Source organism: Bactrocera dorsalis, chromosome 5 (assembly GCF_023373825.1).
Source record: "Bactrocera dorsalis isolate Fly_Bdor chromosome 5, ASM2337382v1, whole genome shotgun sequence".
In the NCBI taxonomy this organism is placed as follows: Eukaryota; Metazoa; Arthropoda; class Insecta; order Diptera; family Tephritidae; genus Bactrocera; species Bactrocera dorsalis.
Genome location: NC_064307.1, coordinates 7,314,103 through 7,329,803, shown reverse-complemented (window position 1 = coordinate 7,329,803; position 15,701 = coordinate 7,314,103). Strand labels below are relative to the sequence as shown.

General features: G+C 39.2%; 1 long non-coding RNA gene across 1 annotated transcript; it reads right to left on the bottom strand.

Moving 5' to 3' along the window:
* Positions 1-6,185: 6,185 nt before the first annotated feature.
* On the bottom strand, positions 6,186-7,981 carry LOC125778787 (uncharacterized). The gene is made up of 2 exons (XR_007422937.1): positions 6,410-7,981; positions 6,186-6,314 (listed from the first exon to the last, which is right to left on the bottom strand). It is a non-coding gene; the product is annotated as an uncharacterized LOC125778787 (long non-coding RNA).
* Between the last annotated feature and the right edge of the window lie 7,720 nt (positions 7,982-15,701).

The window sequence follows — 15,701 nt, the reverse complement described above, 5'->3', positions numbered from 1 at the left end:
ATTGATGTCGGTCGTGGCGGCGCCATCACAAATCCTGCCGATTACTGCAGGGGGTTGGTCTAGTCCGCCACAACTACAACGGTTGCAGTGCTTCGCGGCCGCGCGCTGTGGAATGGCGTTGTCAATGACGTTACCAACGCCGCGCCACCCTTACAACCCGCCCAATGCTGAGGCACCAGCGACGTGAGCTGTGAGTGTAGTCACCAATCGGAAGGATGACTTGGTCGAGCGGCACTAATGCTTGTTGCGCGATCAAAGAGATTTGGCTGCAATCAGTTGGTGATTCTATGTGCGACTATGAGTGTGTGTGTGTTGCAAGCAAGTAGTAGAGCTGTCTCTTAGTCTACAGTGGAATTATGATTTAATGTGCGTATGTTAATGTTGCTTAGAGTTGCCAAGTTTAGTGAAATAAACTTATTAGGTGGTTCAATAGATCGTGTTGATCCTAAGAGGGGCGCATGAGCCGCACTTGAACACAGTTTTTACAGCTTTTTTAAAAGAGGCAGTACTGCTACGACTGAATCTTGATATCTAATATCTCTTGAGCTCTCCCAACTGACTATAAAATGAAGACTCAATACCTGGAGCTTTCTTATGCACGCTTTAGTTGGTTGGATATTTCTGACCTCTGGTTTTCCTCTAAACCCAAAATGGGATCTGGTTTCAGAACCAAAAATTCCGAAGGTAAAGTAGAAAAAACTGCAAGGAGTGACTATAACTTTATGTAGCTAATAGAATTGAACCTCTACCTGGTCTTTCCAACGGAGTGTAGGTTTCCCTCTTCTTCTTATTCCCCCGGCGGATACTGCATCGAATACTTTCCAAACTGGAGTGGTTTTCAATGTCGTCGTATATCTTATACAACTCATAGTTCCATCGAATGCGATATTCGCTGTGGCCAACGCAGACCATAAATCTTCTGCAGTACCTTTTTCTTGAAAACTCGTAACGTTGACTCATCAGATGTTGTCATCGTCTATGCCTCTGGACCATACAGCAGGACGGGAATAATGCGTGACTTACAGAATTTGGTTTTTGTTCGTCGAGAGAGGACTTTACTTCTAAATTCTCAATCTCAACTCTGTCCGAAGTAGCCTGTTGGCAAGAGTTATTCTTGGATTTCGAAGCTGACGTTGTTAATGGTGTTAATGCTGGTTCCAAGATAGACGAAATTATCCAATACTTCGGAGTTATGGCTATTAACAGGGACGTGTGATCCAAGACGTGAGTGCGATTACTGTTTGTTTGATGACAAGAGATATTTCGTTTTGCCCTCGTCACTACCGGAGCCATTTTCTTCGGTTTCTTATCCCTTCTGGATAAAACAGAACTGACGGCGGGGTTGTTGAGGCCAACCATATTAGTATTATCGGCGTACGCCAGCAGCTGTACACTCTTTTAATGGTACCTGCTCTATTAAGTTCTGCAGCTCGAATTATTTTCTTCAGCAGCAGATTGTAGAAGTCGCACGATAGCGAGTCGCCTTGTCTGAAACCTCGTTTGGTATCGAACGTCAAGAACTTATCCCATAGGTAACGCAGATTGTGAAGTCTCCCTTTTTGCGAATTGGACATAACGCACTTACATCAATTCCAATCATCGATTATGCTTTCGTCCGACTATATTCTACAAAGAAACTGATGCATGCTCCTTATTAGTTCTTCGCCGCGGTATTTGAATAGCTTGGCCGTCAATCCATCGGCCCACGTCGCATTGTTGTTCTTCAGCCAGATAATTGCTGTTCGAACTTATTCATGGTCGGGCAATGGAACGTCTGCTCTATCGTCATCGATTGTAATAAAATCAAGGTCGATGTATTTGATGGTCGTCTAGAATGCTTTTACGATCAAGCACTTTCAGTGTAACTCTTATATTAAGTTTCTATCACTTGGCAACCCTAAATTAACAGAATATGCTTAAGGTTTTCTTTGTTAATTGTTTTTGTTTTTATATCTTTTTATGTTTGTCGATGAAATTGCGACGCGTACAAACAGTCAAACTTATATCACGCACACGCACACATATCAACACACTCGCACGGCATGCAGAGGTAAGTCCGCATCAACGTGTCGCCTCGAGGCTTATCAGCGGCGTTGTTGGACGCATGCTTAAGGGTTGATACATTTGATTTACTCTCGCTTTTTCGCGAGTCCAACAACTCCTGCGTGCGTTCAGCGTGAGTGAGTGGGTAGCAATTTCACTGCGCCAAGTATTTGCTCACCCCCGGGGGAAAGCATACAAATTTGTTTATTTCAACACAAAGAGTACAAATGCAAAAAACCAAACCGGAAGCCGAACAGAAAGGCAACGAATAAAGAACTTTGTCGATTATCCACTGCCCAAGCGGCCCGCTGGCGACTAATTGTGGCGCTGGCGCGATGCGTTCAATGTCCATCCAGCCCAGTGAGGATTCTCCAACCAGTAACCACTTGTGACCGTTGCACTCCATGTACAAATGTTGTAGCAACTGGTAAGACCTGCTTTGTTGTTGTTTTTGCGCCGCTCTACATATGCGTATGCTGACAAAAGTAAGGAAGTGACCATTTTGTTGTGGCCCTAATGGCGATACTTCTTTCTTTCTGCAATCCAAACCGCAAATTATTATGCCACAGAGAATCTTGATTGTTCATTGTTCCGAGAATTGGTTTGTAATCATTTCGGAAGCTCCCTTTATGCGAAGAAAGCTGTGGGCAGGTGGGTGCGTGGATGAAAGGCACTGACACAAGGGAGACGTCGTTACATGGAATAAATTGTTATTGCACTTCTAATGCATGGCGAAAAGGCGATTACGCTCGTTGACATAATTTAATCGGCAGTAAAATGTTTAACTCCAGAGTGGGGCAGCGATAGTTATCTACTTTTCACATAGTTTACCAATGACATTAAGTCTCTTTTGAGAATTTTGATATATTACCCTCTGTTTTTACCTTAAAACTGAAGAGAAAGATTTTCCAAAACTTTCTGTTGAATCATTCTTTGAATTTTCACCAACACATTCGAGGTGGCCACAAATAATATTGCATATATACATACTACGGGTTTTTCAATAGGGACGCTACAAACGTGGACCGATGGGGATAGCAAACGACGCCATATTTTTCCCCGCTTTTTTGACATTTCTTTTTAGTAAGATTTGCCATTTCATCTTGAAAAGATATACGATCCAACAACGAGTCGAAATTATTAAAATTTACTACAGAAATTCGGATTTAGTGGCCTCAACTTTAAGAGCGCTACCTCCAATTTATAGTCGTCATAATCGTCCCGTCAGATCAACAATTGAGCGTCTAATGGACAAATTTTCAATTCAAAAATTTTAATTTGCCAGTGAGGCAAAGAAGTGCCCGTAATGTCGAGAATATTGCTGGCGGTAGCGCATCAATTGAGGAAGACCCCTCAGCCTCTCACACGTCGTTCTCAAGCGTTGGACATCTCTGTGACGTCGTTGTGGCGAACTTTGCGGAAAGATCTTGATCTTGATCTACATCCTTTCAAGATAAAATTGGCGCAAGAACTGAAGCCGCTTGAACACTAGAATCGTCGTATGTTCGTGAATTGGGCTAGGCAACAACTTGAAAATTATCCAGATTTTCATCGAAAAATCATCTTCAGCGATTAGGCTCATTTTTGGCTGAATGGCTTCCTCAATAAGCAAAGCATGCGTTACTGGGCAAGCAGCAATCCACACGTACTCCATGAGTTACCATTGCGTCCGGAAAAAATTACGGTTTGGTACGGTTTATGGGCCGGCGGTCAAGATCGGCACGTTAATGTAAATGGGAATCGCTGCCGCTCAATGATAACCGAATATTTTTGGCCCGAATCGAATGATATGGAACAGCACAGTAAATGTCACAATCGATTTTTTGAAAACCAAATTTGATGAATGTGTTATTTCACGAAATGGCCCAGTCAATTGGCCGTCTTGCCGTTAGACAATTTCCTTTGGAGCGACATCAAGTTTAAGGTCTATGTCAACAAGCCAGCTACGACTGATGAACTTCGTGCGAATATCGAACATGAAATTACAGCCGATATCGGCCGAGTTTTGCTTGAAAACCGTGTAGAATTGAGTTCAGCGTCTGGAAAGAATTTTATTGATATCCCAACCCGTTTTTGTTTTATTTAAAAATTTTGTAGTGCTCTTATTGAAAAACATATATAACAACTCTGACCTAAGATTAAGGGATTCGGCCTGATATTTAATAGAAAACTAATTTATTTCGTACATGGAAGAATTCAAAAGCGCTCAACGTCTTCTGCTGAAAAGGAAAGAGAGATTTTTGCAAAAAACAGCATTTGATACAACCCAGTCTAGTTGGAGATCTTATGGTAGTATGTCGCGGTGGGTTATTCTTTAGTGACAATTTACGAGCTACGGTGACGTGATTGGATTTGTCCACTATTCCTCCGCAAGACTAAGCAGCTTCTATAGAACATTGAAAAAGTTTTGTTCTAAAATCGATCGCCCCACGAAGTGATTTTCATGAAAAACATCGGTTATTCTGAAGTGGCTGCATATACAAGGGGCGTTCGTCTACAATAATATTGTCGCTCTCGAAATAGTCCCTATTCTTCTTCGAATCGTCGAAACACTTCTCAAAGTCGATTTTTGAGATATTCTTTATCTATTTCAGCAGATTTATTCAACACTTCATAGTAACTTAGATCAAACTCAAAACTTAAGTGGAAAGTCGGGGCTTATGACATGATATATCCTTTAAATTGTCATATCACATTCTTGTCTTCTCTTGCCTCGGTCTAGTAGTCGAATATTTTATGAACAGTTTGTTAAATGGAGGATGAATAAACAGTCTTATTTATAATTCAACTATAGAACTTTCTTAATTTCCAGGCTATTACTTGAGACACTTAAATTTTATCTATAATATTACCGATCAAATTGTATCATTTAGAACTGGAAATCTAAAATTCCAGATTTCAAATGAGCCTCCATTGCATATTTCGTTCTTTTCTGTGTCCTTACCCAGGGTATACATTCCCATCAGCAAAGATAATCAACTCATAACCAATATTATGAAACTTAGTAAAGTTCTAGAAAGGGATAATTGAATAATTTTTATCATGCTCATAACTGCTTTGTTAGTATGATTTATTTATATACTCCTTAAGCCCCCTTTTTGCTTATTATTGGACTTAATTGCTTTTTAAACAACTTCACACCGTTAAATGGTGAATACTCAGCGGCCTCTGTAATATTATCTAATGCACTAATTCAATAAATTAACCCTTTGAATTGCTGCTCACTCACGAGCGCTTTTAAACACTTCGGCTCTTGTCCGCACTCAAGTGGCCGAGTATGTCACAGTTTTCGTAGGCGTGACGGCGGTGGCAGCAGCCGAGCATTTGTGGTATCATAACATGGTCACGTGACATGACGTGCGCCACACACCTAGCCATATTTGAATATCATAATAACGTAATTACACGACAAAAGACGCAACAGTCCGTGCAAGTGGCGATGACACCGTAACCGTTTGCCGGCCATTATACGCAGACAACGGAACGTCCTTTCAAAGGGGAGGAGTGCATTGTGGAAATCGAAAGCAAAAGCAATCGGCTTGTAAGCTTTGACTGGCGCCTGTCGCCACTTACCACACCTGCACGTGCCGCTCAGGATCGCAAGGTAAACAAATCAAGCGAGTAACCAGCGCTGCAGGTCGGCGGTGCGCCCATACTTTCGACTGCGGCTGTTTGGCTAACTGGTTGAGCGTCTGAGTGCTTACTGCCACAAGTCCTTAAGTCATTGTGTTGGTGGCGGTGGCGGCGGCGTGAGTGTCGCGTGCCACCAACAGCCGTTAGACTCTGCTGCCACTACTGCAACTGTTTCAAGTGCTGGAGAGAATCCACGACAAAGCTGAGGCGGTTGGTGCGACAGTTGGCAGGAAGCCGCTTAAACCACGAAAAACAAATTGTCTTGTTGGCGTAATAAGTGCCACGTGCGGCTAATAAAAATTTAAATAAATCGAAAACAAAAACAAATTTAAACGATTTCATAAAAAATGTGTGCATATGAGCATGTGCTCACTAGATGAATGGGAAAATTTAAGCGTGAAATATACTTTTTGGTTTTGGAGAAAATGTACAAAACAGCATAGAATATCCGCAATCCGGGACCATGTTCAACTTAAAGTATATTAGCATTAGCGCTTCTAAAGAATAACAAAGCTGGGCAATATTACGATTTTTCCGGCGCCGCGATTTGATGGTACGGATGGATAGAGGAGGTCCTCAGCATTAAAAAATGTACACACATATACCGTCCTCAGACGCATAGTTTCCGAGATATTTCACTTTAAAGTTCAAAAATTTGTAAAAACAATGCTCGTTATTTCACTATGTTTAACCCACTTTTCACATATTTTTTAATTAATATATATTTAATTACACTGTACACATTCGTATTTATCAAAAATTTACACTAATTGTATATTTTTTAAGAAAATAAATATTCTTTAAAAATTATTTTGCACATTCAAAGTTTCAAGTGATTTGCGTGTTTACATTTATGACAAATAGCAGTGTTGCCATACTTTGTGTCCTGAAAATATAATCAAAAATGTGTATATTATATATTAAATAGAAAAAAACGTATTATAGAATGGAAAGTTTCTCAGTTTTTCTCTCTTTTTGATTAAAATAGGTGTTCGATCGATGAGGGTTATTTTTTTTTTGAAGCGCGGCCGAAGGCCGCCAGTGCAGAAAGTAGTTCGACACAAAGGAACTATGAATACCCCGGTGTTCGATCGATGAGGGTTATTTTTTTGAAGCGCGGCCGAAGGCCGCCAGTGCAGAAAGTAGTTCGACACAAAGGAACTATGAATACCCCGGTGTTCGATCGATGAGGGTTATTTTTTTTGAAGCGCGGCCGAAGGCCGCCAGTGCTGAAAGTAGTTCGACACAAAAGAACTATGAATACCCCGGTGTTCGATCGATGAGGGTTATTTTTTTGAAGCGCGGCCGAAGGCCGCCAGTGCAGAAAGTAGTTCGACACAAAAGAACTATGAATACCCCGGTGTTCGATCGAAGAGGGTTATTTTTTTGAAGCGCGGCCGAAGGCCGCCAGTGCAGAAAGTAGTTCGACACAAAAGAACTATGAATACCCCGGTGTTCGATCGATGAGGGTTATTTTTTTGAAGCGCGGCCGAAGGCCGCCAGTGCAGAAAGTAGTTCGACACAAAAGAACTATGAATACCCCGGTGTTCGATCGATGAGGGTTATTTTTTTGAAGCGCGGCCGAAGGCCGCCAGTGCAGAAAGTAGTTCGACACAAAAGAACTATGAATACCCCGGTGTTCGATCGAAGAGGGTTATTTTTTTGAAGCGCGGCCGAAGGCCGCCAGTGCAGAAAGTAGTTCGACACAAAAGAACTATGAATACCCCGGTGTTCGATCGATGAGGGTTATTTTTTTGAAGCGCGGCCGAAGGCCGCCAGTGCAGAAAGTAGTTCGACACAAAAGAACTATGAATACCCCGGTGTTCGATCGATGAGGGTTATTTTTTTTGAAGCGCGGCCGAAGGCCGCCAGTGCAGAAAGTAGTTCGACACAAAAGAACTATGAATACCCCGGTGTTCGATCGATGAGGGTTATTTTTTTGAAGCGCGGCCGAAGGCCGCCAGTGCAGAAAGTAGTTCGACACAAAAGAACTATGAATACCCCGGTGTTCGATCGATGAGGGTTATTTTTTTTGAAGCGCGGCCGAAGGCCGCCAGTGCAGAAAGTAGTTCGACACAAAAGAACTATGAATACCCCGGTGTTCGATCGAAGAGGGTTATTTTTTTGAAGCGCGGCCGAAGGCTGCCAGTGCAGAAAGTAGTTCGACACAAAGGAATGTTATTTTTTATCTTTATTTATCAATTAACATAATATACAAAAACCGTTTGTATCATTTTCTTTATAAATGTTAAAAAGAAAAATTTTTCATAGTTTTTTTAAAACATAATATGTGGCAACACTGGTACTTGTAATGACATGTGAAGAAAAACAAAACAAAACAAAATAGGACTAAATTGCATGTAAAATTGTGGAACTTTAAAGTGAAATATCTCGGAAACTATGCGTCTGAGGACGGTATATGTGTATACATTTTTTAATCCTGAGGACCTCCTCTATCCATCCGTACCATCAAATCGCGGCGCCGGAAAAACCGTAATCGTGCCCAAAGCTGCGGGTACCGAGGACTTAAGTGTACTTTGCGCGATCCACATAAATTACTCAAATTTCTGCGGTCCGTTCCATAGAAGACTATCTTCATATAAAAGAATTAGAATTTCTTCCAAATGTTGGAATATACTTGAAAAACGGATCAAACGTCATTGTTTATTAATCAAAAGAACATTTAATCAGTCAGGCACAGGTCTTCTAGTCAAATTTGATATAAGTTCTGATGTCATACTGTTTGTTGTAGCCACAGAAAATTATTCACGAATACTTTTTGGGAATGCTGACAAGTAGCAAGTTCTTAAGCGCATTCGGTTACATAAATCCGACAGCAATAATTGACTCGTTACGGTTACTCCTTACCAAGGTTCTACAAAAATTTGTGAGGATGATCTGCTGATGAACGAAACAAGACGAATTATTGCCTGTCATCAAATAAATAGACAGAGTCCTTGCGTCTTGTTTCGACTGTCTGTGTCAAAACTAAAGAGCTGTTGACAAGGTAGAGTAAGAAATAAGTGATAATTATGGAAATTCTCTGCAAGATTTAAATATAGCTTATGACCACACGTAAGAAATCTTTCTTTAATGAACTTCAAGCATCTGGTCTTTCCAAGGGAGTGGAGGTCTTTACTTCAGAGCTAGAGTGTTTTCATTTATTCAGACGAAGTAGGATCTAGTGATTTCGAGGCTGACGTTGTTATTGGTGTTACTGCTAGTTCCAAGATAGACGAAATTATCTACGACTTCGTGGTTAAGACTGTCAATAATAACATCAGAGCCAAGTCGCGAGTGCTACGACTGTTTGTTTGTTGACAGGAGATATTTCGTCTTGCCCTCGTTCACTACCAGACCCATTTGCTTCACTTTCATATCCAGGCTGGAGAAAGCAGAACTTACTTCTTAATGCCTTTACAGATCCCAATCCAAGGATGTTTTCTTCTTTTCATTGGAGGCGCTCGCCTTCGAACGAAAGCTTAAAAAAATGTTTCTCGCCACGTCCAATTGATCGGCGTTCAGACAACTTTCCTCACTTGCGTGAACTGGCCTCATCCTCCATATATCTAGGCCTGATATTTAATATAAAAAGTATTTAATTAGTTGCAGTAAATAAATACAGGTATCCAGGTCAACTTCTCTGGAACGGAGACACATAGTTTGTCCAGCGTATATTGCGGACCTTGCTTTCGCTGGGTACTATCGTCGACCCTTCGACACAAAGTAAATGTTGATATATTCTGGTGGTGATAAGAATAAAAAAATTTTCCAAAGGCTTTGTATAGTAATTAGTTTTCTCAAATTGCCGTTAAGGACTTCAAAACTTCAAAAGTTTTCGTGGGATTACTGAAATGATACTGACGAAATGTGATATTAGGAACAAATGAGGACATTCAATAAAAGTATTAATAAGAAAGTACTTTCACCAAAATTCTTATCTAAGACTCGTTGCCCTCTCATTTTTCTACATTAGGCGTAGAAAATTCGCCGTGACTGCTGTGTGCCTTTCTGATTTCAATAAAATTAACGTAGACATTAATATGTGTTTGGGTGTAAGAGTATTCTCGCATCGAATGGAGCCATCGTGTTTGCCACTGTGCAAATTGCGGACAATGTGCCGATCACATTAAAATTCATTTCGCTTATTGTCCTTGACAATGCCATGGCGTTAGGGTGTCATAAAATTTTGCAGCCTAATCGACGAAGCGACCGCTGCTGAATTGGTCAAACGAGTGAAAACAAAACGCAGAAACGAGGAAAAGCAGAACGTGCTGGGACATGGAATTCTATTTACTTTAAAGAGGTCTTCACGAATTATTTCTACATATTTGTTCAGCACAAAAACACACGCAAATACACAGCCATGCAGCAGAGAATGATTGGCTGTGATGGATGGCCTGAAATTCGTTGGCAAATATATAGTACATATATCCAGATACATATGTATGTTACTTGTGGATATGTGTACTTAGAAATATGCATACGTTGAGTGTGTGTGTGCTTTTTGACAGCGCAGCCTAATGATAATCGCAAAGCGGGGGTTCCTGCGAATGCACATTGCGCGCCTGCATTGTCGCTTTATTGACGTTCCAGCAGATTTGAAGTGTACTTTTCTCGCTGGATAATTATGCATTATGTGCATACGTGCATATGAATTTGTGTGTTTGTTTGTGTGCAGATTTTCGTACTTACTGTTGTGTGTGTTTACTTAGTGGCTCGCCTTTCCCGGCAGTCGATGTCAAAAGCCCATATTCTTGATGTGGGTTAACAATACAGCCCGAACGCCTATGTATTGGTTGGATCAGCATTTGAAGAATTCTCGAACGGTGAACTGATTTGGCAGCAGAAAGCGTAGGGGATTAGCCACTTTAGCAAACATTTTCTATGAGCGCAGGGGACTTTAAAAATCAGAAACCGGAGAAATCACTGCCCGGTAGAGTGATCGCAGACTAGGAACTCGCAAAGGCTCGGCTAATATTTAAAGACAATTATTTTAAAATTGTTTTAGTATACCTACAAGTATATTTATGAAAATATAAACGTTGATATACTTCGTAAAATCATTTTAAGAACTTGGACCACATTGTCCTCGTATCCGTACTCTCTCTAACATGATCTATTACATATAGTATAAACACGGCCTTCTGAAAAGATCGTTCCTTTTACAGTGCAAAATCCGAAGCTGGAATAAACAAAGATTATGTAGACTGAGGATCCGGCGGTAGACACATCTGGACTGTAGGACGACTGCGGAAGAGTTGGGATGCCGGTCTTGGTTAGGTAGCTGTTCACAATAAAGGTGGTGTAACGTAAAACTTGGCGTTGACGGTTTATCCATTGATTCAAAAAATACAATGAGCATCGTTTTCACTTTGGATTTGCCCATTCATTAGCGACCTCTTACCAGCCCTCGAAAAAGGCCTAGTGCCACTGAAAGACACCATTTCTTGCTAAAGCAACATCTGGGTAAGCTTGCTTGATCATATCAAACGTCTCTGTTGCAGATTTACTGAGTTTCACACAGAATTTAATTGCGTACCTCTGCTCTAACGAACGCCGCATTTTCGGCTTGCACCACTCACCGAAACCCGTCGCTCGGAGATAACTGACAGTCTGCTCGTTCGTTAGCTAGGAACTCCCTCTACCGAATCCAGTCGGTGCGCGCACGCTCCGAAGTACAGTCGTGGCGGAAGAAAATCAGTCCTATTTCTTTCCGGACAAACTCTGTATGTCGGAATTCGGATTGAACCCATGTGCTACGCAAAAGTAAAGTACTCCTTTGCATTGATTTTGTGCTCAGCATAAAGAATTGGATGCGATGACTCCAGCTCTGAGAGTTTTCGACGCAGTTCCTGCCGGGGGAAGCAGAGGAAGAGAAAAATCTCTACTATCCAATAAAGAAGAAGTAAACAAATTTCGCCACTTCCGAACTATTGGTCCACAGATTGATTGGAGCGGTAAATAATAAGTCCTAAAAGTCATCAAAGAGAATGGATGGACCGACGGTGATGCTATAATCTAGCTCCAAAATGGCTTTATATGTAAGAGACTCCTCCAACTGATTCAATTAATGAAGTTTGTTACTATTTTTGTTTGTTTCAATTATAATTTGATTATAACTACCTACCAGACGACGCTTAGGTAGTCCTCACTTTCTTCCCAGTTGGCGAGATTTGCCACACTTTCCAATAAAATCGAATGTGTGAGTGCGTCAAATTCGAGTGTCCACCGAAAAACACGCACAAAAGCCAAATCGAATTCCAGGTGCAGTCAAATAAAAACGATTTACACATTTTCCATTCAACGGCAGCGTAGCGCGACGAATCAGGGTGGGAATTCTCTCAACACAATGCCGTCGAATTGCAGTGAAATCTCAAATTACAACACTAACTTTCACGCAGACGGAACGGGGAAGCTGGTGGCGTGGCCGCTGCAAAGGTCGTCGCTGCTGACGATGAATTTCAATGTACACAAACCCACTGTTACGCATGTGTATGCGTGTGTGTGTGTGTGTGGGCCTCGAGGGTAGTGCGGGCAAGCATAAGGAGCGTTCCGAATTGAATTTACGCCGCTTGTTAGAACGCAATTAGCTCGAGGCAACTAGTGTTCATACCAGCGTACGGGCATTCGCACACACACTCACACGCTCTCGAATACTTCGAGGTTTGACGGAGCAATGTTTGATTTGTTTAAATAAAAAACGCAATGCATAAATTATTTGAGTTGGGCCCGTGGGCCATTGGTAAATATTGTCTACATAACTGTTCATAAGTAAATAATATCCATGCCGCATTCAATATTTACAGACGCACGTGCGTACATATACATATATGTACATACATGTACGACAGAATTCGAACAGGTTTTCCCACTGCTCTTCACTTATGGTGGTGCTCAATTAAAGCGAAATTAATGCAAATTATCCCGATGAGCACAAACCAAATTAAGGGTTAAGATCTCCGCAAACACCATTCGTACATTGTATGTACATATGTATGCGTGTAGTTCACTTCCTTTGGCTTATTACGTGAGGCGCTCAAATATTAGGTAATTTGTTCAAAGTTCTCCACAAAATCTATTGTGCTGATATTCTCTATGGAGCGCATGCTGAGAACACTGTATTGCCTTAACCTCCAAGTCTTTCGAATTTATACCGAATCTCAACTTTTGATGAGCATCAAGTTCTTTGTTGACTTCCTTGAGTTCATACTTTACTTTGCCATTGTTGTAAACTGAGTTCTAACTTTTTTCAAAAATAAAAGTAAATTTTATGAAAAATAATGTCTCGGTAGTTCGACTGTAAAATTAAGATATATTTTGCAGATATTAGTTTAGTATCGTTTTCTAGAGGCTCTTCCTACTATGTCTAAACAATTTCCAGCTCAATCCGAGGGGTGATCCAAGCAGAAGTACTTTTTCCAATAGACAGATAACGTGTGAGTCATGTAAAGCTTTCATATTATTTTTGTTCAATATTGTTTGGCACTTCATCATGGAAAGACTTACATCCATTTCCATGAATTTCAATGATAATTTCGACGCACCAGTCGACATATAGATGGCGCCACCGAACGCGCTAGATTCAAAAAGTCCTGTTTACATTGGAACGCACCTTGTATGCCTGAACAACGTTTACAAATCGTTCAACTTTAGTACGAATATTGATATTTTGTAAAGAATGTGTTTCGCGTGCTTCGCTCAACTTATGGTCAACATAATCGGTCTAGTGAGCGTACTATTCGCAACACTATCACCCATCTTGAGACCCACCATTGGATAATTTTCGACCGAATAGACCGTTCGTAGCAACTCGGACCCACGTATGGAACGACTTGCTGTATTTTACGTCGAGATCATATATTAAAAGCGTACAAAATACTCTTGTGCCAGTACTGAATTTGTTCAATCTTCCCAAGCGACATCTCTTCGCTCTATGGACTTTTTAAAGTTCCCAGGACATCTGACGTATTCGAGTCAAATTGTGTTCAGCGATGAGGACGATTTCTGGCTCAATGGGAATGTAAACATAGAAAATTGTTGCATTTGGGACGAAGAACCTGAAGAGATGCCATTTTATCCAGAAAAAAACAACGGTTTGGTTTGCTTTGTGGGCGGTGGAATCATCGGCCCATATTTCTTCAAAAATGATGCCGGTAAGAACGTAACCGGCAATGATGACCGTTATCGCGCTATGATAACCGACTATTTGATGCCCTGAAATTGAAGCTCGTGCTGGTGGTGGTGACTAGTGATTTCAACAAGACGGTGAGCAGATAATTTCACGTTTTGGGCTGGGAAATTGGCTATCAGGATCGTGTGATATTACACCGTTATACTTTTTGCTCTGGGGATATATAAAGTCTAAAGTCAAAGCAGACAATCCCGCTTCGATTCCGGCCTTGTTTGATTTGTTTCTTTGCATTGCTGCACTGTCACCCACTAACACTGTTCTATGGCAGCGGGGTTTACATAGCCGGAACGTTCCCGGATTTAAATACGGCCAAGAACGATCCATATGGCAGCTTTCCTCAATATTATTTGGCGAATATTTAGTCTCACTCAAAACGAAAGGAATTCCATTGGTAGAATGAAATCACAAGAAGTGCTTCATAGCTTAAACTGCTGAGGCTTGAAAATTCACCTACAATTTGCAGATCAATCATATGTTTTCTCGTATATTGAAATTAAATTCAATGAAATCTACTTCCAAAGCGTAGGCTTGGTGGACTAAGGTCCATTGAAACCGGGTTTTTCATTGCTACTTGAACTATTCGAAATCGCGCCTTTATTACCGTTAAATTTTAAAATCCATTTTTTACTAACTTTTATTGTTTGCTTTATCCAGAGACGATGTTCCAAAACAAAAGAAATATTCATAAAAAAATAATAGCGGCAAATGTCTGTGCTTTCTCGATGCACAATCAAGGGACGCGCCTAGTGTGAATTTAAAAAAATTATTTTAATTAAAAAAAATAGTTTAATTAATAAAAAATTATTTTAATTAAAAAAAAATTATTTTAATTAAAAAAAAAAATAGTTTAATTAAAAAAAAATATTTTAAATGAAAAAACAAAATTATTTTAATTTAAAAAAATAGTTTAATTAAAAAAAATTATTTTAATTAAAAAAAATTTTTTTTAAATGAAAAAACAAAATTATTTTAATTAAAAAAAATTATTTTACTTTGAAAAAAAATATTTTAATAAAAAAAAATTATTTTAATAAAAAAAAAAATTATTTTAATAAAAAAAAATTATTTTAATAAAAAAAAAATTATTTTAATAAAAAAAAATATTTTAATAAAACAAAATTATTTTAATTAAAAAAAATTATTTTACTTTGAAAAAAAATATTTTAATAAAAAAAAATTATTTTAATTAAAAAAAAATATTTTAATTAAAAAAAATTCTTTTAATTAAAAAAAAATTATTTTAATAAAAAAAAAATTATTTTAATTGAAAAAAAATTTTTAATAAAAAAAAAATTATTTTAATTAAAAAAAAATTATTTTAATTAAAAAAAATAGTTTAATTAATAAAAAATTATTTTAATTAAAAAAAAATTATTTTAAATTAAATTTTTTGAGTTGCAACTCTCTAGGTGTTGCCCTCAGTTCAATAAGCTATATTATTTTATACGCAAATTTCTCAAAACTACCAGCCTCATCACGCAATCGATCGTATATTGTTTTTTCGGGAAAGATACGAAATTACCATCATCCAATTCGAACAATTCCGTAAGTTCGAAATTCGTAGAGTGGCAGTTAGCGGATCAATATTTTGTTCGCAAATTCGATTTGAATATAACGAGTTCACTTTTATTTATTAAAATTAAATTTTTTTCTCTACCCAGCTTATTTCGAAATGTCAAAATTAAGTCTGGTAACCAAAGTTTCGAATTCACATGGTTTCAGCGCAAGCATATAACGCGTATTGGTATCCTTGCTACGATGGATTGCGTGATAGGGCTGTACATTTTCCAAATAGGTTGTAGTTGTAACTTGAAATAAATCATCCGATCAC